General features: G+C 45.4%; 1 non-coding gene across 1 annotated transcript; it reads right to left on the bottom strand.

Moving 5' to 3' along the window:
- Positions 1 to 208: 208 nt before the first annotated feature.
- Positions 209 to 338, bottom strand: LOC120241095. The gene has a single exon (XR_005530830.1). It is a non-coding gene; the product is annotated as a U6atac minor spliceosomal RNA (small nuclear RNA).
- Between the last annotated feature and the right edge of the window lie 21467 nt (positions 339 to 21805).

The following is a 21805-nucleotide window of genomic DNA, read 5'->3' as shown; positions in this document are numbered from 1 at the left end:
TCTGCTCCAACAACCGCACACATACACCCCTCCCTTATAGAGAGACGTACATCTGGTGACTTCAGGTGCTCTGCTGTTACACACAAAGTTTCAACGCTAACCTTGTACAAGTGTCATCTCAGGACGTGTGTGTGTGTGTGTGTGTGTGTGTGTGTGTAAGACTCCCAGAACAGGACATCCGTAATATTGATTCACACTGCAGAGTTGTTAAAAAATGTCATTAGGTGCTATGAAGAGGTGGTGATACCTTAAATGTATGCGTGTGCTACAGGCCACTAGAATTTTTTACATTCTTGTCAAGGGGAGTGCTAACCTAATTCTTCACTTTCATAAAACACAGACTCTTTTCAATTTTAAATCGATGCAGCAGCCCCGTTGGTGGCCAGAGTTCAGTTTCCTTGTTCTCCTTCCATCCATCAATTTTCTAGGCTAACATTTTCCCTCTACTAACCTATTAGAGGAAAACGGGCCCTCTAAAAAAGCCTTGAAAGCCTAGTTAATATGGGTGGAATTAAATTTTTATAAGAGTATTCAAGCATTCTAAATCGGCAACAAATAGTTTATTTTCATCACAATACCCAAAATGACACAGAAAGAAAAACATAAATGAATATTTAAGAACCTTATTCATTCCAATGCCGGGGACCCCCAAAAAGTAGATATTCTCAAGAGTTTTTAGTAATTCAAGACTTTTTTCACAATGACAATCTAAAATTAGAGACTATATGCGTCTATGCAGAATGAATGAAAAGGTCCTTTTCCCAACCCTTCTAGAGAAGACATGAGGAAACAGCATACTTTCACACGAGAATCTCGGCTCTCAGGAAATTAACCCTCTGGCTTAGAATATTTATTATAGTCAAGAAACGCAAAAAGCAATGATCTGCTTTGGTTCTAGCATATACTTTACTAGACTATGCTCCTCTGTCTGTATATATAGCTTTGTATGATCCCTTTCATGTACTCTAAAACCATGTATCATGGACAATATGATGTCTCCTCTGCATGTGTGAACATAAACCAATTCTAGGGACAGTTAGTTACCTGAATGAATAACTCCTACCTCATCCACCAAAGACATGTACAAGAATGTTTTTAGCTGCCTTATTCATATAGCCCCAAACTGGAAGTAATCAAATATCTACCAAGTGTAGAATAGCTATCTAAATTTCATACAATAAAATACTACACAGCAGTGAAAGAAAATGAACTTACACAGCAGGAAGGAATCTCACAAAACTTAAGTAGGATTCTATTTACATGGAATTCAAATCAGGCAAAACTAATTTATGGTGACAGTGGTCAGAATAGTGCCCACCTTGGAGAAGGAGGGGCAATCTTCTCACTGGGGAAAAGGGTACCAGGGAGCCTTAGAGGGTGCTGGAAATGTTCTACATCTTGATCTAGGTGGTCCTTATAGGGGTTTTAAAATTCTGAGATTTATTATCTTTATTATATGTAAATTATACCTCAGCATGCTGAGCTGGTCAGCTAGCATCCAGACCAAAAAGTCCTTACTCCAAAAGTGTCCAAACAGAACTCTTTCTGTTCCTCTATACTGGAGTAACATCAGATCCTCTACTAAGTAGCAGAATGAATGTGAGGAACGATTTTTTTTCTTGATGAAATCTGTGATTTGTTAATTAGTGTGATAAACATTAAGAATTTGAAAATACAGAAATTGGGGGGACCCTGGGTGGCTCAGTCAGTTAAGCGTCTGACTTTGGCTCAGGTCATGATCTTACTGTCCATGCATTCAAGCTTCACATTGGGCTCTGTGCTGACAGCTCAGAGCCTGGAGCCTGCTTCGGATTCTGTGTCTCCCTCTCTCTCTGCCCCTCCCTTGCTCGCCCTCTCTCTCTCTCAAAAATAAACATTAAAAATTTTTTTAAAAAAAGGAAAGAAATTCTGATGCTTGGTATATCACGGATCAACCTTGCTGACATTATGCTGAGTGCAATAAGCCAGTCACAGAAAGATAAGCACTGTATGATTCCACTTATGTGAGGTGCCTAGAGTAGTCTAATTCATAGAAAGTAGAATGGTGGTTTCCAGGGGTGGTTAGTGGCTGGAGTTCCAACTGGGGAAGAGGAAATTGTCCTGGAGACGGATGGCGGTGGTCCACAGTGAACGTACTTGATGTCACTGAACTATACACCTAAAAGTGGTTAAAATAGTAACATTTTGTTACGTATGTTTTATTTTTTTTTCTCAGAAACTTGTCTCTGAACTGCTTGATCCTTAACATTTCTTTCCTTTTATCTTTTTATTTTTATTTTAGAGAGAGATAAAAAGCATGAGTTGGGCAGAGGGGTAGAGGAAGAGAAAGAGAGAATCTTAAGCAGGCTCCATGCCCAGTGTTTTATTACAAATTTTTAATGTCCATAAAAATGTAATGCAATCTTGTGCTCCATTAATGTGAACAAAGGTTGTTGTCTCGCTGCACACATGGCTGACCACAAAGTATGGCTTCCATACCATGTCAGAGGTCAGCAGACGCTGCCCACTCCACCTCCTCTGCCAGCCCCTGCTTCCTCCTCCCCGGTCACACCAGCTTCTTGGGACCTGGATAGCTCATCTCCCTCCATGAGGGGACTGCTGGTCACCTGGGAAGGAGGGGGCTCCCAAAACAAGTGCTGGGTCAAGTCCCTAACATGTCAGCCCTGGGACCCAGGGGCAGAATGTTATCCGTCAGAGGAGCAGACTTCTAGGACACTTGGGACACCCTTCAGAGACGCCTGGAATTCCTCTAGGTAATAAATATTTCAGAAAACCTTGGCTCTCCAACCCACTTCCTCTCTGCTTACACACACACACACACACACACACACACACACACAAACATCCTGAGTCTCCCAAATGCAAACACGCAATTGGTGCATTCATTCACGCAACAAATATCCAGAGTTTAGGGGAAACTTTGAAGTTGAATTTTTTTTTTAAGATTTCTCTATTCAGGGAGTGAATATCATATGAATGACAGTATTTATTGAACAATACTATTATCAGAACTTAGCTCATATTTTTCTCTCTCTTCATATAAATTAGTCTACGAAGCCGAGACAGGGGGAAGGAGCCCACAAGGCACCCATGACAGTGGGAAATGCCAAGTCTGAAGAGGAAGCTCACTGTAAGGGGGAAGAGTCATTCACCTTCCCGGTGTCCCTCTGTCTATGGCTGTAGCTCGCTGTGTCCCCTCTGACTCCCTCCTCCCCAGGGCAGGAAGGAGACTTGGATGCTCAGCCCCTTCTCTCTCCATCCCTTGGAACCTTCTGGAAGCCCACCTACAGCTTCTCTCTCCATCCCTTGGAACCTTCTGGAAGCCCACCTACAGCTTCTCTCCCTTAGGCTGGGGGAAGAGCCCTGCAGTCGGCATTGCTACCTGATTTGCAGGTTCAGAATTAAGAAGCTCTTTATCAGCACACACTGCAGCCTCCAATTCTTCTTTTTTCCACAGTAGTTCTTATTCTGGTCTCCACCTGCCTGGCCCCTCAGCCCTACTTCTCAACTGGTTCAGACTGCAGGTAGGAAGAGCGTGTTCCTAATGGGCCCTCATAGCTCACACGTGGAACATGGTGGCCCCGGGCAGGTTTGGCGGGGAGGCTAAGAAGCTGAGAAGTGGCCTCACGGGGACGCCCACCCAATGCAGAGAACTTGCCAACAGGCCGGAGACCCCTGGGGCTGGAGCACCCGAGATCCAAGTTCTGCGATCCACTAGGCCGTCACTACGTGACTTTTTCACTCTTTTGTTCTGGAACGATGAGACTTTCCCTAGACAGGTAATCTGAGAGACGAGCATTTAGTCTCCCTGAATAAAACACCAGTGTCTCAGATAACAAAACAAGAGGGACTCAGAAGGATTGCAGGAATCCTCCTCGTAGGTGTACACGGCAGTATGAACATTCAGGGAGCACATCAAATACAAGCCACTCTTGCACCAAAACTTCTGTCTCCCATGTGGAACCGGCATGTGCACTGCGTCTGCCCGACCCAGTGCGATGCACCCCTGACCTGTCTCCACTGATACCATGAGCCAAACACTTTCCACATTTCCATCTCGTCGTGCTGAGAGCAATTCTTGGTGTCCATACAATGTGAATCTTCCTTCTCCAGGAACAGAGAGAAAGGAACAGAACTGGAGCAGCACTTGGTTAAAGGTATTAAACCATGAACGCTGAGCCTAACACACCATTTAGTCAGCACCACCCCTCGCTCTCCATATGAAGCGACTGCGATAACGTCAGCATATGACCTGACCGTACCTGGGGAAAGCTGACTGTGAACTGGATGTCAGCGAATATTAAAGACGTATTATTAATTACATTAGTAAAGGTAATGTTATCTTGGTTACATAGGGAAATTTCTTTCCTTCCTTCTTTCCTTTCTTTCTTGCCAGCGGGGGCTGGGAGGGATGGAAAGCCATATTATATCAGGGGTGGAATGTCAAGATTTATTTTATTTGAGATATAGTTGACCTAGGACACAAAGTTTAAGGTGTACAGCGTGTTGACTTGGTACATTTATATGCTGTAATACGATCACCGTAGCACTGTCAGCTGACACCCCCACTGTGCCCCATAATTACCACTGCTTTTTTGTGCTGAGAACATTTATGACTTAGTCTCTCAGCGACTTTCAAGTACATAACATAGCATGTTCACTCCCATCACCATGCTGTGCGTTAGATTCTCCAGAACTTATTCATCTTCTAACTACAAATTTGAACCTTTTGACCAACATCTCCCCAATTCTCTCACCCCATGGCCCTGGGAACCACCACATTACACTCTGCTTCTACAAGTTCGGCTTTTTTTGACTCCACGTGTAAGTCTTATCATACATGACTTGTCTTTCTCTGTCTGACTTATCTCACTTAGCATAATGCCCTAGAGGTCTATCCATGTTGTTACAAACGGCAGGATTTCCTTCTTTCTCATGGCTGGATAATAAATACTCCACGGAGCATATATACCACCTCTCATATATCCAGTCATTTGTTGACGGACACTTAAGTTGTTTCCATGTCTTGGTGACTGTGAAATTCTGCAATAAGAGATCTTTTAATTTACTTTAAAATATCTTAGCACTATTTACAAATGAACTGAACTGAATGAATGAATGAATGAACAAACGAATGAACGAACAAACGAATAGCTGGCCTGACCCTGAGCACACACAGCTGGTTAGTGGAATGGCTGGTTAACAGTCAAGCATCCTTTCCCGGATGTTTCACAAAAGACCATTTGCAATGTTTTATATCCTCTACACTGGAGCAGCTACTCAAGGACTCTAGGGCTCTGCTCACTCAGCTCTGGAGGGGCTCCGCAGACTCCCGATGAGTGTGGCAAACTGGGCTTTGATGAAAACAGTTGCTACACTGGCCTTCTTCTCTGATCCAGATGACCACGCAATGGCCAAACAGTCATTAACGCTAGCCTGGTTGGACATCTGTCCCTAGTTTCTAAGACCACATCACTGTACCAAGAAACTCGATTCTTTCATAATGTAATAACATGACCTAACAGAATTAGTGGATAATCATACATAATAAACATGAACTGCTTACTAAGTGCTAGGGACTGTGGGGCACCTGGGTGGCTTGGTCAGTTAAGCACCTGACTCTTGATTTCACCATTCTGAGATCGAGCTCCAAGTCAGGTGTGTAGATTCTTAAGGGCTTAAGATTCTCTCTCTCCCTCTCTCTCCTCCTCTCCCCCTCCCCTCCTCTCCCCCACCCCTGTATGCTCTCTCTCTCTCTCTCTCTCAAAAAAAAAAAAAAAAGACTAGGTACCAGGGACTATTCTAAGAGTCTGACAAAAGTGACCTCAGTTAATCACAACATCCAAAGAGATTATTGTCTCCATCATGTAGATGAAGTGAGTGGGGCACAGAGTTGAAGAACTTGCCTAGCCCACAGAGCCCTGAGGGAGGTGGTCAGCATTTTGGATGACTCTGCCACACCTTGTCCTTATGGCTATGTGCCATTTCCTCACAGTGACACCTAATATTTTTCACTGAGAGAAACGGTCCAGGGGTAATTGCTTCTCATTGGTGTCTTTAAAAATTATATAGAAGAATAAAAACCAAAAGTAAAAGAGAAAAATAAAAATCTGCCCCATAGGCACCCCCACCAAAAAAAAAGTCTGATGTCAAAAAAATCTTTCACTATATTTTCCTCATTCAAAATTCAAATCCGCATGCTGTTTAACTCTCTTCCCCAAACACACTTGGGCTAGAAATCCAGGTAGTTCTATAATTTCTCATCTAGAAAACTATCTGGAGGCTGCCCAGTGGGCATCAGAGGCCTGAGGCCGCCCATTCAGCCTTTCCTACTGACAGCATAGAAAGCTGCCAGTCATCTCCTTGAAGGGCTCTGCGTGACCTTCTGCAGGAAAGTCTCTCTGTCTCTGTCTCTCTCTCTCTCTCTCTCACGCACACACACACACACACACACACACACATGCGTGCACGGGCACAGGAAATAAAGGAGAATGCAGTCAACGTTCTAGTACCTTCATTACCTCTCAGTATGACAATGACTTTGAATGAGTCGATGACTTCTTTAACATTGTGCCACCAAAGCTAAATAAGACACAACGCCAAAAAAACCCCTCAGATTCAAACCACTGATCCCAGGAAAGGGGAGGTGTCTTGGGATGAAGCAGGGAAACTTCCCGCTGGGGTGGTGCTCAGCCCTGTTCCAAAAGCCCCTCTGTCCATTCGTCCAATCCTCTCAACAGGAATAAATTCATCGCATTAAGTCAGGATTCTCAGGAGAAGTAAAGTCCAATGAAGATACGGCACACATAGCATCTGAAGGCATGGAGGGAAGGAAGCCTAAAAACCAGATCAACGTGAACTGAGCGGTCCAAATCCAATGAGTTTGGTGATTACTGGCATGGAGGTTGCCACACAGGCACTGATTACAAGAAGAGAAAGGATTTATAACGCTGCTCCTATCCTTACTTGTAAAAGCTGAGGTTCCTCGAGGTTAAGCAGGCTGAATGATGAAGGAAGTCACGGAGGCAAAAAAGCCATATTTCCTACTGCAGTAGAAATGAACACCACTCTGTATGAAGGACAAGAGCCTCTCCCCCAGAGGACCTTCCTTTTACTAGTTGAGAACTTCTCGTTCCTCCCCAAAATTTATTATCGTTAAAATTAGGATTTGACATTCACCAAATGCCAACGTTCCTACATCTGCTATTATGGCTATATCATTAGTTCACCTCTGAACTGACTTTCAAAACATTGTTAGCCGCATCCCAGAAAACAACAGGCAGGCACGAAGATAAAGAAAGCAATTAAAAGTTATACTGACAATAAAAATAAAGTAGTGATAACATTTTCTGCAGTTGTCAAGGGCCCAGTTTATGGCTTTTACAATAAAAATACTAGGAGTCTTTCTTATTGTTGTTATCACTGCAGACAGGGCAGATGTGAGGATTATAAATGGCTAATGGCCATAAAAAGAAAAGAAAAGAATCTTGGGACAGTCTCCTGTCTAAAAATGTGTGTTAACATTGTAAGATGATACTTTGAATACCCAAGGGAAATCGGTCTACTCTGCAGCCCAATCCCGTCTGCCCCTCTCTGGCTCAGGTTTGTAAGTTCTGCACCTCACACTGGGGCAGAGCTGACATAGGAGTCAGTGGAATAACAGAAAAAAATTGAAGCAAAGGAAGGAAGCTGAAACAAAAATGGCAGAATCAAATCTAGGCCTCACTAAACTCCAGTCGTGAAGAGTTCAAACTTCCAGGATGGTTTTATTACAGAACTCACAGATTACCTTATTTCAAATATTCTCCTCCTCAAAGTCTCTGAGACCAAGGGAATGGATACTCTGGGGTTGTTCTCACACCCAGCTATGTGGACACAAGATGTGGTTCGTGCCTCCATGAAGGCCATTACAATACCACACTATGACTACTAATTTCAATACTTGTGTGTCCCCTCCCCTGCCACAGCAGGGTCCTCAAAACTGAGTGACATCATTTACCCATCTGTGTGTTTGATGACAGCACCCAGCACACAGTGGGCACTCAGCATCTCTGTCCCATAAACGGTGAACAGATCTTATAAACAGACAATTCCTGAGAAGACTTTCGGTTCATAAGTGTCCCTCCTACCGAGGCCGAAGTTTCACTACTGAGAGTTAATTTCTTTCGAACTATCGTCCAGAGTCCTTAACGAGCTAGTTCTCTCTGAAAGGGGTGTCACTGTGGTCTCAACTGCTGTAGGCTAATATGTAAAGGGAGTAAAAGAACATGGCTGAAAATTGAGGGGAAGGATTGGAAAGGAGAGAAAGAGTGAGAGAGAAGAATAGGAAGGGGACTGAGAGGAAAAGGAAAGTGGAAAGGAGGCAAAGAAACACCCCTCCTTTCTCAGAACTCTGCCTAGAGTCTGCCATCACCACCTCCTCTCCCAGCAGAATTACAAACACTCGCTTCCAACTCGCTTCTCCTTGTAAATGAAGTAGAGGAAATAGGTGTTCACTTTTCCCAAAATGCTAAGCAATGGCCGAATGTTCCTTTTTGATCTTTTTTTTTTTTTTTTAGTTTTTTTTTTTTAATGTTTATTTTTGAGAGAGAGTGAGCACAAGTCAGGGGAGGGCAGGACAGAGGATCTGAAGCGGGCTCTGTGCTGACAGTGTAGAGCCTGATGGGGGGCTTGAACCCACGGAGCATGAGATCATGACCCGAGCCAAAGTCAGATGTTTAACCAATTGAGCCGCCTAGGAACCCTCCTTTTTGATCTCTTCCTTGTTAGAAAAAAAACAAACAAACAAAACAAAAAAAGAGAAAAGCACTCCACATAAACTTCTGCATTCTAAAAGAAGAGAATGAGGGTGGGGGGCTGCCTGGCTTGGTCAGTGGAACATGCAACTCTAGACCTCCAGGTTCTGAGTTTGAGCCCCACACTGGGTGTAGAGATTACTTAAAAATAAAATCTTTAAAAAATAATAAATAAGGGGCGCCTGGGTGGCTTAGTCGGTTAAGCGTCCGACTTTCACTTAGGTCATGATCTTGCGGTTCGTGGGTTCGAGCCCCGCGTCGGGCTCTGTGCTGACTGCCAGCTCAGAGCCTGGAGCCTGTTTCAGTCTGTGACTCCCTCTCTCTCTCTGACTCTCCCCTGCTCACGCTGTCTCTCTCTCTATCTCCTAGAAATAAATAAAATATATATATAAATAATAATAATAATAATAAATAAAAGAACAGAATGATTAGACTTTACACAAATGAAAACCCTGAGTGAATATCAAGGTCTTGTGGGACAAAGCACAGGTGACTATGACTGGAAAGGCTTTGCAGGTTCACCTGAATTAAGCTGTTAGGAGAATCAAGTTCCATTTTTGTATAATGTTTAAGAGGAACCAAAGTTTTAAAAAAGCAAATTACTAGTTAAAGACTCCTGTAATAACCTTTTGAGACTATGGCTTAAATGGTATTGGGTCCATTCTAATTCATTAGTAAGACCTAAAGAATTCTTACAGCTGCAATTTTATTTCATCAAAGAGATTCTTTTTTAATTCTTTTATGGTTTTGTTTTATTTTTGAGAAAGAGAGACAAAGCGTGAACGGGGAAGGGTCAGAGAGAGAGACACACACAGAATCCGAAGCAGGCTCCAGGCTCCGAGTTGTCAGCACAGAGCCCAACGTGGGGCTTGAACTCATGGACAGTGAGATCATGACCTGAGTCAAAGTCAGACGCTTAACTGACAAAGTCACCCAGGTGCCCCTCATCAAAGAGATTATCTATAAATTTTATTTATTTTTTTAAAAAATTTTTTAATGTTTTATTTATTTCTAGGAAAGAGAGAGAGACAGCGTGAGCAGGGGAGGGTCAGAGAGAGAGGGAGTCACAGACTGAAACAGGCTCCAGGCTCTGAGCTGGCAGTCAGCACACAGTCCGACGAGGGGCTCGAACCCACGAACCACGAGATCATGACCCAAGCGAAAGTCGGACACTTAACCGACTAAGCCACCCAGGCACCCCATTTATAAATTTTAAAATAAATTTGGAATTTGCATTTTTTTCACCTTTTTGTGCAAGAAAATTCATTTTATACAATTTTTAATCCATTCTGTGCTCTGGAAACTTTACTGAGACGGACTTTTATCTAGCACTTCTCATGTGATCAGGAGTTTAGTTCCTGTCTTTGAGTAGGATATATAAAGTTTAGACTGAGAGGGGGGAAAAGGAGTTTGACTTTTGTCACACAAATTAAACAAACATACACACACACACACACACACACACACAAATATACACACACACATATACACATATGCATATATATATGTATATCCAAAAGGGCTAAAAGACCTATCAACAACAGCCAAATTATGGAAATGTCCATCGACTGATGAATGGATAATGTGGTTTAACATACAATGAAATACGACTCGGGGATCAAAAAGAATGAAATCTTACCATTGGTAACAACAAGGATAGAACTAGAGTGTATGATGCTAAGTGAAATAAGTCAACCAGAGAAAGATAAATATCATATGATTTCACTCATATGTGGAAATTAAGAAACACAACAGATGCACCTAGAAAAAGGGAAGGAAAAATGAGATAAAAAAAGAGAGGGGGCAAATCGTGAGAGACTCTTAAATCCAGAGAACAAACTGAGGGTTGCTGGACGGGCGGTGGGTAGGGGGATGGACTCAAGGGGGGATGGGCATTAAGGGGGACACTTGTTGGGATGAGCTCTGGGTGTTGTATGTAAGTGATGAATCACTAAACTCTACTCCTAAAACTATTACTACAGTATATGTTAACTAACTTGGATTTAAATAAAATTTTTTTAAAAATAGAAAAAAATTTCAATATAAAGTAGACAGTCCTGGTGCTAAAAGCTATTAGCCTAAGCTACAAATACATGGAAATGTTCGGCTGCAAAGTTCAAACAGAGTAAAGTTGCCCTCAAAAAAAAAAAAAGGAAGGCTAACATATAACAAGAATGACAGGAGGGGGAAGAAAAAGGTCAAGCAACAGACACTACTTCACAAGTGCCACGTGACCAAAAAGTGCCTCTTCTGAGGTGCAGCAAGAGGGTGAACCCCGGGCCAGGGCAGCCCCATCTCCATCTTTTTAAATGTTTATTTAATTTTGAAGGAGAGAGACATAGCACGAGCAGGGGAGGGGCAGAGAGTGGGAGACACAGAATCCGAAGCAGGCTCCACACTCTGAGCTGTCAGCCCAGAGCCCGAGGCAGGGCTCGAACTCACAATCCATGAAATCATGACCTGAGCCAAAATCAGGCTCAGGCTTAACCTGACCTTCACTGACCAAGCCACCCAGGCACCCCAACCTACCACCATATTGAAAGAGACGTTTCTGCTAGAAAGCAACACAGATCAGGCCACCAAATTCTGTCCCATATATTTTTTTAAATAAACAAAATTTCATGGTCCTCTCTGGTGATAAAGACACAACAGAATAAACAAAATAAGTCCTCGCCCCTCTCAGGGCTCTGGGACCATCAGATTCCAGCGCAAACCGCTCAGGGTCCAGCTCTGAGGTGCTCACACTGACCGGGCTAAGAGAACAGGGGAAGAGGCACAGGAAGAGCAAACACCCACAGCCCTTATCACAACCAAGCCCTAAAAGGCAGGCAAATAAAACACACGTTTCTGTCCTATGCATCCAATCCCTGTAGCTCCAAGGAATGGTGAGAAAGCTTCCCGCAAACATAAGGGGACGTACATTCACAGAATAATTCTGCACACATGTGGCTCTTGGTGTCTGGGCTCCAGACAATACATGCACCATAGACTTACACGTTCAATAAATATTAAACCACAACAAACAACCACTCTGGTCTCTGAGACGCACGCGGCGTTTTTAGCCGCAGAAAGCACCTGTCATAATAACTTCAAAAATTAATTGTAGAAAAGAAAAATCACTTTTGCCTGTGGGACACAGAACGACCGGCCTCAGGCAGCCGGGCACGGAGATGGGGATAATCACACCTGGGAGGCAAGACAAGAGTGCCTAACATACATCCTGCCCAGACTACCACCTCCCAAGCACGAGGAGCGCCTGGATCCGTTAGTGCCTGCGAAGGAAGGTGAGAACGAATCCTGCAGCAGAAGGCTGAGGTCTTGGGAAAATTCTGTGGAAAGCCAAAATCAAATAGAAGTAGTATGTCTTAAAAAACGCCACAAATGATATAGTGCTATCCAAGGGTGTGGTTTGTATTTGTGTCACAGGGCAAGTTTTCTTTACTCGTTGTTGTTAAATTAAAGTCAAAACTATTACATTCACTACTAACCCATTCACTGGTAGAATGGGACCAGGCAGGAAGGAAAGAGGTCTGCTTCATCTACGTCATAGAGAACAAATTGATCGTGTCTCTGCCACAGTGCCTCAACCTTCAGAAGGAGTGTTGAGAATTTTAAATCTGAAGGTTAATAATCCCTAGCATAACACCAAAAATGCAGACCCACTATCCCTGGGTGAGAGGTCAGCAACTGCAGGCAAATTTCATTAAATTATTTAACGCTAAGAGGCCTCTGGGTGGGTCAGTCTGTTGAGCATCCAACTCTTGATTTTGGCTCAGGGCATGATCTCACAGTTTGTGGGTTCAAGCCCCATGTCGGGCTCTGTGCTGATAGTGCAGAACCTGCTTGGGATTCTCTGTCTCCCTCTCTCTCTGCCCCTCCCCCACTCATACTCACTATCTCTCTCTCTCTCTCTCTCTCAAAATAAATATACAGACATTAAAAAAAAAATGTTTAACTCTGAGAGGAGGAAAGTGAATAGAAGAGGGGTCACAGCAGACAAGAATGTGCCCACTAGGAAAAGACAGGCCCTTATCATGGAATAACCTGTGCGTGGGAAACAAGCTTTTCCAGGGGCACCTGGTGGCTCAGTGGGTTGAGCATCTGCCTGCAGCTCAGGTCATGATCTCACAGTTTGTGAGTTCAAGCCCCGCACCAGGCTCTGTGCTGACAGCAAGGAGCCTGCTTGGGATTCTCTCTCTCCCTCTCCCACTCTTCTCTCTCTCTCTCTCTGCCCTTCCCTGGCTTGTGCTCTCTCTCTCAAAAATAAACTTTAAGAAAAAAAAAGAAGAAAATAAGCTTTTCTTAGAAAAGCATGCCATTTAAGAAATGAACTGAATTAATAATAGTTCAGGAATTATACCTTTTCATCCTTCCAAGTCAAAGAGGACAACAGCCACATACACAGTTTCATCGGGGCAGGGGACGGACAGGTCATTTATCCAATGTGAAGGAGGCACCACAGGAAGACAGAAGACACCAAGAGTGGCCCGGTGTGAGGATTCCTTTCCCAGGCAGATCCGAGAAGAGGATGAGGGGCATTGCTCAGAGTGAAGGGCCAACACCCTCAGCCTCTGGAATGGCCCTGCGAGAAGCCTCGCACAGAGAGGGGTGTGCAGGAAAGAGGTCACACAGCAAGGACCAGACTCCTCCCTTGGCTGGAACCTGAGAATTTAGATTCAGAAAGCATTCCCACTGCTTAAATGATAAGACTGGCTCGCTGTGCCTGACTATTTTTGCAACCCATGTGGTTCATGGCCAAATAGAACGAAAAGGCAGAGAGAGGGAGAATTTACTCTCTCTGCCTGACGACAAGCTGGGACACTGGTCATCTCCTGTCCTCAGACTGAGACTCACAGTTTTGGCTCTTCTGGCTCACAGGTCTTCAGACTGGAATTACACTGGCTTCCTGATGGCAGATTTTGGGGCTTCTCAGTCTCCATAATGACATGAGCCAATTCTTTATCCCAAGTCCCTATCCATCCATCCATCCATCCATCCATCCATCCATCCATCCATCCATCTATCCATCCATTTCTTATTGGTTCTGTTTCTCTGGAGAACCCTATCACAAGAGTATTACTTACTAGGTTTGAGAATATCACAAGGAATTTTTCAGCTTTTCAATTATGGGTGGAGATTTGCTGAGGATCTGTTCAGTAATCCTGAGACAATCACCTGTTAGATGCTACTATCCCTGAAGCCACCAGCTAATTCTGGGCCAGTACTGAAGGCTCACAACTGGTGAGAACAGGCTGGAAAATAAAGCCAGTACCCAGCCTACTTCATAATTTTGACTGGATCCAGGCCTATTCCTGCCCCTGATAACTACAATAGTAGCCATCTACTGGACACCCATGATCTGGGCTCAGTGTCAGACTCTTCTCACATATCACTGCAAACCCTCAAATCCTAAAGGACTCTCCCATTTTTGCAGATCAGACTCAGAAAGGCCAAGCAACAGATCAGAAGTTACAAGTCAAGGTGGTGCATCTGATTCCAAAGCCCACACCCTCTATACCATCTTGCTATATCCAACTACAATTTGAGAAGTACTCCAACAGACTTGCAGTTTTATTTAATCTTTGGAAGAGAAAAAAATTTAGGGCTGGTTATTCAAAGTAAGAAAACAACAGAAAAGAGAGTTTTCCCTGTTGGCAGATATAAAAGTATTCAGTATTACTCTATACCTTTGGAAATACTGATTAAAATGGCCCAGGTCAGACCCCAAGGACCTAAGGCAAAGTTGCTGAAATTCATGGCCCCACTTCCCCTGTGACAGACAACCTTCTAAGTGTCTCGTTCTGTTCAAGTTGAAGGAAAAACAAAAACCAAAAAACTACTACGCCTGTGAAGGCTCCTGCAATGAAAAAAAGGGTTTTGCTGAACATCAGCTTCCCTTCTTGGATTCTGGATTTCTGGTACATGCCAGGCAGAGGGTGCCTACATGATCTGGCCCCAGTAAAATCCTGGCCACTGAGTCTCTAACAAGCTCCTGTCATGGATACCATTTCACACATATTGTCACAACCCACTGCTGTGGATATGGAGGCTGAGGAGTCCCAGTCTTTCTGTCTGCAAGCTGGGGTACCAGGAAAGCCGATAGTGTGATTCAGTCTGAATCTGAAGGCTTGAGAACCAGGAGCACCGATGTCCAAGGGCAGGAGAGGACAGAAGTCCCAGCTCAAGAAGAGAGAGGGCAAATTCACCTTTTCGCTGCCTTGTTCCACTCAGGCCACAGGATTAAAAGAAGCCCGCCCACGCTGGGGAGGACAGTCTGCTTTTACTGTCTACAAGTTCAAGTGCCAAGTTCTTCCAGAGATACCCTCACAGACATCCTGGAATAACGTTTTACCAGCTTAACTGGGCATCCCTTAGCCCAGCCTACCTGACATAAAATCACCTATCATAATAGAGGACTGCTAAGATTCTCTGAATCCAGAGTCTTGTTTTCCCTTCTTTCCTGTGGTTTCCATTCAGCTAATATACACCAAGTTCTGGCTTTCTGGATAGCCCCATGTACAGCATTTGGGAATGATACCTAACGTCCTAGCCTACTTCAAGTCACATGAAACTTGAAAAAGCATTCCAAAATCCCATGCATTAGAATGATCAGATTCTCATTCTCTTAGTCCAATGTCAACCTTTTGTTGACTAAATAACTAAGCAAAATTGGGGGAGAAGACCATAATAAAGCCTAGATTATTTTGTTTGGAAAAGCAAATGTTAAAAAAAAAATCAAACTCCTAAGAACACAAAGACACTAATTCAAAAAAATATATTTCCAGCAGTGTTATTTACAATAGCCAATCCATGGAGGCAGCCTAAGTGCCTGTTGACTGATGAATGGATAAAGAAGATGTGGGGTGTGTGTGTGTATGTGTGTGTGTGTGTGTGTGTGTGTGTGTGTAATATTACTCAGTCATAAAAAAGAATGAACTCTTGCCATTTGCAACAACATGGATGGAGTTACAGAGTACAATGCTAAGTTAAACAAGTAAGAGAAAGATGAATACCATATAATATCACTCATATGTGGAATTTCAGAAACAAAAAAATGGGCAAAGGGAAAAAAAAGAGAGGCAAACCAAGAACTCTCTTAACCATAGAGAACAAACGATGATTACCAGAGGGGAAGTGGGTGGGGGATGGGGGATGGGGATTAAGAGCACACTTACCATGATGAGCACTGAGTAATGGATAGAATTGTTGAATCTATCATATCTTACACCTGAAACCAACATAATACTCTGTGTTTATTATACTGGAATTAAAACTTTTTTTAACGTTTATTTTTAAAGGAGAGACAGACAGAATGTGAGTGGCAGAGGGGCAGAGAGAGGGAAACACAGAATCCGAAACGAGCTCAAGAGCTGTCAGCACAGAATCTGACGCGGGGCTCAAACTCATGAACTGTGAGATCATGACCTGAGCCGAAGTCAGATACTTAACCGAATGAGCCACCCAGGCGCCTCTGGAATTAAAATTTTTAAATAAAAGAAAAAGAAGTAAAAAAACCATAAATAAATAAATTAAATAATGAATAATCAAACCTTTCGATATGGAAAAAAAAATGCTATGCACCTGGAGAGGGAAATGAGGGCAGAAAGAAAACTATAAAGTGTTTCTAATTAAATCCTGTGGTCTGTAGAATGGCGCTTGGTAGTGATGAAAACAATCAGCAAATCTCTAGGAAAGCGTTTTAGGCGTAAAGGTAGCTGAGACGAGAGAAGGTTTTCAGCTGGGAGACTAGGGGAGCTCCATGCCCTTCCTCCCTTAGACTCTAAAAAAACAGTATAAACAGGGTCATTCTGAGGTTGGTGGAGATGAAATCGGACCCACCACCTGATGTGTGGTCCGTCAGTTTTTCCCTGGCAAGATGATATAATTCATGCTGCACCGGTCCCCAGGCTCAGAATGCATCTGGGCACGGTCTGTGGTTCTTTTCAGTTAACTGGTGACATAGTTCAGAGATTGTTAAATCGCTGCAAAACATGTGTATTTACTTTAATTCTGTGGACCTGGTACAAGACTCTCAGGGAAAAAAAAACAGTCGGGCTGTAAGAAATTGCAAAGGTCTTCAAATCCTCAACAGAAGCGAGGAGGTTATAAATCTTAAAATGTAATATAGAAAAACAGATAATAGCCATGACTTGTAAGTTTCCTAGCTAATCTCTTCAGGGACCTGGGGCGGGGTGGGGGTGGGGGGTTGGAGAAAAAAGAGAAAAGTCAGACGTGGTCACATAGGCAAATGAGAGTCCTGTAAAGCATAGACATGCTCCCCCCTCCCTCCCCTCCACCCTCCACCCCCCACCCCCCCATCCCCACTCCTGGAGTAAGAGAGAGCACATTCACTCCACCCGAGGCCACTTGCTTGCCTCTCACTAGTCAGGCTGGCACTCTGAACAGCCACCCTGGTCTTTCTGGACTATCAGAGAATCTTTCAAACAAATCACTCCCCTTTGGGGAGTGAGAGGGTCATTTATTACCTCTTGGTAGTGTATGTGATTACTCAGTTCCCTTGCTGATGTCTGAGAAACAGCACTGCACCCACTCAATCTCTCAGTCCCCATTCCTCTGTCTGCTCTCCCCCCAGGGACCCAGTGATCAGAGCCTCGAATTCATCCAGACTCAACTGCTGCCCTGGTTCCCTCTAGCCACTGAACCATCTTGCGTTCAGGGTGGATGAGCTCGGAGCGGGGCTCAGTTTCCCCTTCTGCCCTCACCAAGCACGAACACAGGACTCCTGTGAAACACAATTCCCGCCTCTGTATGCAGGTAACATATGCGTTTGATCAAACTTTGCCACAAAACTGACTTTACCACTTTGGTTTACTGTTCTAATTTTCTTTTTCCTTTCTCTACTCCAACAATAAGGCAATAAGAACAAGGTGGAGAAAACATAAGAAAATGAGGCGAATTTCCCGATTTGTTATCAAAAACACAATAAAAACATTGAAGCATATTAATCACATCTATGCATAAAAGACACACAGATTCTAGCTCCAGCTCGGCCCCTAAGGAGGCGTGGGGTCCTCACAGGCTGGACAAGTCTCAGGTCATTGGCAAAATCTGCCACACACGGCCTCATTCTCAGATGACCGCACTTGGCCCACACGCAGGACAAGGGGAAGGTTGTGTAATTAACTCAAATGACCTGGGGTAGTGGTTAATTTGATTTAGTGAAAGCTGGCGGGCACTGATCTTTCACCCCAGTCAGAAGCAAAAGTTCAGGCTGCAGGGCACTGCCCCCTTACAACCTTGGCATTGGCCACCCACAGCAGGGGTGAGCGCCCCAAGATGGTTTCTTCTCGCTGACAGCCATGGATGGCTCCCCCAGGTGCTTATTTATCACAGGGCTCTGCAGAGCCAGCCTCTTTCACTGGAGTACAAAGGGCAACACCAGCTTGTCCCATCTAAGCGCGTGCAAATTCTCAAAGACCAGGACCCCCAAGTGATAAGGGATTTCACTGTGGACTCCTCCCCGAGAGAGAGCAGCAAGAAGCTGTGCAGGGCCATGTGTGTGTCCTCATCATAATGCACAGCCGCGAAAATGAGGCCAGAAAGTCAGAGGTTGGGCAACACAAGAGGAAGGAGCAAGCAGTACAGAATGTGGGAGACAAAACAAAAGCAGCGGCTGACCCGCCCGCCATTACACAAGGGACGCCCAGACTGGGCGGGGCTGGGGGTGCCTGTTCTAAGAGCTGTGATCGCTCAGCCCTGGGGCCCACTGGCTGTTAAACCAGTACATTCAATTATATTAATGGGAACCGGCATACACTCTCACACAGCCCGGGGATTCCCCAGAGGTGAAGCCCCAGGCCCCCAGTGGGCACACCACCCAGATGGGGGTATAGTCACCAGGGTTACAGGAGGGAGAAGGGGGCGGGGGAGGGGCCGAGGGGCCATCCTGACTTTCGGTGGTCAGGAAAGAAGTCCCTGATGGGGTGACAGGTAAACTGCAGCTGAAGAATGAGAAGCCAGCCCAGCAGACAAAGAAGATGGGGAGGCAGGGGCAGGGACAGAGGGCCAGGCGAGAAAGGCCTGGGGAGCTCAGAGACGTCAGTGTGACTGCAGGGAAATGAGAGGGACACAGAGGCCTCCACATCTGGCCTCTCTCGGCCCAAGCAAGAGAGCCGGGATGTACCCCGCCTGTGGCAGGAAGGTGACATGGGCACAGGGTGCTTGGATCCACCTGCCCTTCCCTAAGAATGCACTGGCTCCTGTTGAGAGGGTCGAACTGAGGGGGAGCAAAATAAAGGAGAAGTGGACCCCTTTAGGGATTATACAGGCAGGATTTTGAAGGTGGGATAAGGAAAAAAATCGTGCTGAGAAGAAATTGTGGGGTAAGCATCTTTCATAGGTATGTGCCTGCAGCAGGTCAGGCCCGATCCAGCGCTTTCCTGTCAAGGAAGGGTAAGTTCCATGAAGCTAGAAAATTATCTGCAGTCCTTTGACATCTCCCACAGAGAAAAAGGGATGACATCAAATGAAAGGGAACGTTTCAGCCTCCAGGATGGCCGGAGGGAGGGCTCATCAGGACTGGTTATTCCCTGCCCTGCCAAATCGATCTTCCACCCTCCAGTGTCCTGCTCTGCGTCCCGGAGGCCGAGCTGCTGACGGCATCACCAGGGCCCTCTGGCTTTGGGTTGGCCAGTGGAGGGGGCCTGTCAGAAGAGCAGAGAGGCCAAGAGGAGACAGACAGGTCAGAGTATTTCCTCTCTGTTCCCTCCATGTTTCAGTCCGGGGTTCCAGCAATGGCTGTGTCCCCAAGCCATGGTTTGCCCTGGCGCCATTTTCCATGGCTCACTGGACTCGTCCCCTTGTCCTTGTGCTCAGGGGTGGCACTAGTCCTGGGCGCCCAAGCGGCTATCGCTGACATCCTTCACCCTGCCTGCCCTTCTGTCATGAGCCCCTCTAGTAAATTCTCTTCACCGGAACTGGCCGGAGTAAGTTTCCTGTCCTACTGGACCCTGTCTGAATCATGAGGGCTGCCCAGCTTTCTTAAGAACCCTCTACGGCAAAAACACAGCAGCCCGGCAAGCAATGGGAGGTGCCTTCCTGGTGACAGTGGGTTGACTCTATATCCGGTGCAACTATTCCCGAGCTCACAAATGTCTCACTAAAGAGGAGTCGTTGTACTGCTCAAACAACAGCTTATCATGAACGGGGTGTGCAGAGGAGACTGTAAAATACTGCGAGGACCAGCTAAAGGTAGCTGAAGAGGCGACACATACCTGACTTGGCCTGCTCTCTGGCACCATCACCGTGAGCCTGAATAATTTAACAGCAGGATGAGAATTTTCTGATCTGTCTCCCCAGTGTTTCCAGGGACTCAATCAAAACTGTTCCCAGTGCTTTAAAGGGTTTTAAAGGCTTCCTTTCACCACGTAAGAGTCTGGATGGCTGAGACATTACAGTTTCTTAATTGGGAGGAACCCTACATTAATCCTGCCCTTTACTTCACTGGTGAAACAGTATTTATCAATGCTTGTTGATACTGGCAGGTGCTGGGCAAACCTTGAGAGAGAGCAGGGACCAACAGAAAGCCCTTGGCCCTCGAGGAGATGAGAATCCAGCTGTGGGGAGGAGGAAGCACGCACAATGAAAGGCAAAGCAATAGGCTGTGTCCAGGGCTGAGTGCAGGTGCTGGGGGAGCAGACGGGAGGGGGCATCCTGTCTAGGGAGGAGGACAGGGCATGGGGAGGGGTTCCTGGGAGAAATGAAATCAAAGCAGAGGCCAAGGTGAAGTTCGGGGGCCTGCCAGGGGAAGGGGGAAGGGGGAAGGGATCAGACTCCAGGTGGATGGACCTGCATGTGTAAAGGCCAGAGGTGGAAGAGAGAAACTAGCACAGACCTAGGAGTTCAGCACAGCTGACTAGGAATGGGACCAGAATGACAGAAGAGAGGAGGCTAGGGGTGGGTGGCACCCCTCAAAAGTCCTTATAAAGTTGGGAGACCATACAGTTTATCATCCAAACAGGGGACGTGAAGAGAGACATGTCTACACTGGGAAAGAAGACACACCAGACAAACGGTCAGTCCACATACATCACTTTGTGGGCAGTGGGATGTCCCTGATAGGGCTAGAGCAGAGGAGTGGCCATCAGATCTGTGCTTCAGGAAAATCACTCGGGGCCCTCATGGACAGTAAGCTGGAGAGGTGCCAAAACTGAAGAAGAAGACTGCGAGCAGGGAAGATGTGATTGGAGAAATTCAGGAAAGAGATGGTGAGGGTTCTCTGCATATGGAAGGTGGCAGTGACTCACTGTTAACAAATTCAAGAGATTAAAATTGAACTTGACAATTAGGGACAAAGTGATTAGAAACTGGGGATAGTAGGAGAGATGAGGGGTAGAGGAAAGAGTCCAGTTCTTTACTGGATGCCAGGCAGGGGTGGGCAGAGGAGGATGTTGGCCCCTGGGAGACGGGAGATGAAGGACCCCGTGGGGACTTCAGGGGGATGGAGGGAGATCATCATTTAGGAACATCCAGAGAGCCACTGAATATAGGGGCAATGGCACAGGAAGGAGACTGGGGCTGGAAACCAGGACATGGGACTTAGCTGCATACATGTGATAATGAAAATGGCCCTGGAGCAGGTGGCAGTGACCTAGAGAAGTCCCCATGGAGGCCAGGGGATACAGGCTGCAGTGAGTGCAGAAGTGAGGTGACGAAGAAGCAAATTGGGCAAGACATCTGGCCTTGAGGGTGTCATCTGTCTGGGGTTGTGGGGGGGACATTGAACAAGACGGGTCAAGACTTTGAACGAGAAGGTGGTGGACATATCTGAATAGACACAAACGTCGTAACAGACATAAAGTCACAGCAAAAGCCATTTCTAAATTCAAACATGCACCATTCAGGGTCTTTTTCTTGATTTCGGCTCCACAGAAGCCAACCCCTAAAATAACCAAATTAATCAGGATAAAACATTCACGCCTGTCTGAACAAATCTGAAGGGAAAGGTCTCCTATCCAAATCTGGGACACTCAAGCTATCGCTTCGAGCTG

The sequence above is a fragment of the Hyaena hyaena genome, unplaced genomic scaffold (assembly GCF_003009895.1).
Source record: "Hyaena hyaena isolate Hyena2069 unplaced genomic scaffold, ASM300989v1 scaffold_276, whole genome shotgun sequence".
Taxonomy (NCBI): domain Eukaryota; kingdom Metazoa; phylum Chordata; class Mammalia; order Carnivora; family Hyaenidae; genus Hyaena; species Hyaena hyaena.
Note: the sequence above shows the minus strand (reverse complement) of the source record. Positions and strands in the feature narration are given on the sequence as shown.